Genomic DNA, 1,695 nt, shown 5'->3' with positions numbered 1-1,695 from the left:
TTGGTAGACGGAAACTGAAAGAAGCTCGTCATATATATGTATATATATATGTATGTATGTGTGTGTATATGTTTGTGTGTCTGTGTTTGTCCCCCCCCCCAGCATCGCTTGACAACCGATGGTGGTGTGTTTACGTCCCTGTAACTTAGCGGTTCGGCAAAAGAGACCGATAGAATAAGTACTAGGCTTACAAAAAGAATAAGTTCTGGGGTCGATTTGCTTGACTAAAAGGCGGTGCTCCAGCATGGCCGCAGTCAAATGACTGAAACAAGTAAAAGAGTAAAGGTGTAAAAGAGTGAAAGCATTCAAGGAAATATATTCTTACAAATGGTCAGAAGGCTCCATAGAAATAGTTCATAGCTTCTCTTACCTTGATGACCTAAGTAGCAGTGAAGGTAGGTACTCTGAAAGCATAGCAGCCAATGTAAAAATCAGGTGGAAAATGTGTATGTAAAACGTGTACAACAGGCAATGTTGCATAGAATCAAAACGTGGATATTGAATGTAGAGGATCTGTGTAGGCTAAAAAAAAAATGAGGTGAGCATGCTCTGTTGGATGTGTAGTATTAGTGTGTATGAATGCTGGAATGAGTTGGGAATAAAACAGTATAAAAGACATTGTATATAGTGTGCAAGTAACTGCACTGGTATAAATCTGTGATGTACATGGAGGATGTCAGCTATAAAAAGAAGTGACAAATGATCCAAATGGAAGGAACTTGCTGAAAAGAAAAAAGTAGGAGGCAAGGAAGACATGGACAGAAATGGCAAAGACTCAAATCAGGACACTAAACCTGAAGGAGTCGTTGTCTGCCCATGACAAATAGTGGGAGGTTGTGGAGGAGAAGATATGCCCACCTCATAAAAACATGGAGAAATGAACATAAAAATTACACATGCACACACAAACATAAACAGACTATACATATTATTGCTTTATTTGTCTTTATTTTGTACATTTTTAATGTTTTATTTTTTTCAATAAATATTTCATATAATGCCAGCTGTTAGAAAGTTCATAAACAACAGCTGATCATTGTCAAAATACAAAGCCGTCATCTAACTGTTGTAGATATTCATTTATTTATCGTAGTTCACAAATGGATACAAAAATAGAATGTTAATATGTAATTGGATACGTTTATATTTTCACATATGAGACAAAGAAAACCAAGTGTATTTCTAGGCCATTTTATTTCTTGACTTCGAAAGAGTTAAGACACTGGTTTTTCTTGGACGAGTTGTTTTTTTTTCCCTCTCTCTCTCTTTTTTTTAATACTTAGTTGGGGTCAGTGTTAGCTCAAAAACTACAACAAACACAGAGTAGCAGCCATTGAAAGCAGGAAAAAAAAAACTGAATTTTTTCTTTCATTGAAGAACAAGTGAGCATTAGAATCTTAGTTTGTCTTTTCATGACTGGCTGATGTGGGAACCAGTGAGAATAAGAAAGCTGAAAATCAGCATGCTATTGCTTGTATCAATGCTACAGATATCCCACAACAAAAAATTGATTGTAAGGAGCTGAGTTAGGAAGAATAAAGGGACAAAATCATTTCATAAAAAATGTCAAAATTTATGTAAGTACCTTGATTTAATTTCAAAATCTTGCTGATGAGAAAAGTTGGGCACATTTTGTTATAATCACACACACACACACACACACACACACACACACACACACACACACACACACAC

At 35.8% G+C, this 1,695-nt stretch overlaps 1 protein-coding gene across 3 annotated transcripts in view; it reads left to right on the top strand.

The window, feature by feature from the left end:
* Positions 1 to 1,695, top strand: part of LOC106867662 (TBC1 domain family member 16) — a 92,610-nt gene that overhangs the window by 32,525 nt on the left and 58,390 nt on the right. The window contains exon 1 of one of the 3 annotated variants that reach the window (XM_052972762.1): positions 1,211 to 1,577. The exons of the other annotated variants lie outside the window; for them this stretch is intronic. The gene's annotated coding sequence lies outside the window, so the exon portion shown is untranslated. Of the gene's footprint in view, positions 1 to 1,210; positions 1,578 to 1,695 lie in introns of those variants that run through there. 3 annotated transcript variants of the gene reach the window in all.

Source organism: Octopus bimaculoides, chromosome 1 (assembly GCF_001194135.2).
Source record: "Octopus bimaculoides isolate UCB-OBI-ISO-001 chromosome 1, ASM119413v2, whole genome shotgun sequence".
Taxonomy (NCBI): Eukaryota; Metazoa; Mollusca; class Cephalopoda; order Octopoda; family Octopodidae; genus Octopus; species Octopus bimaculoides.
The sequence above is the reverse complement of the archived record's forward strand: the minus strand, read 5'-3'. Positions and strand labels throughout refer to the sequence as shown.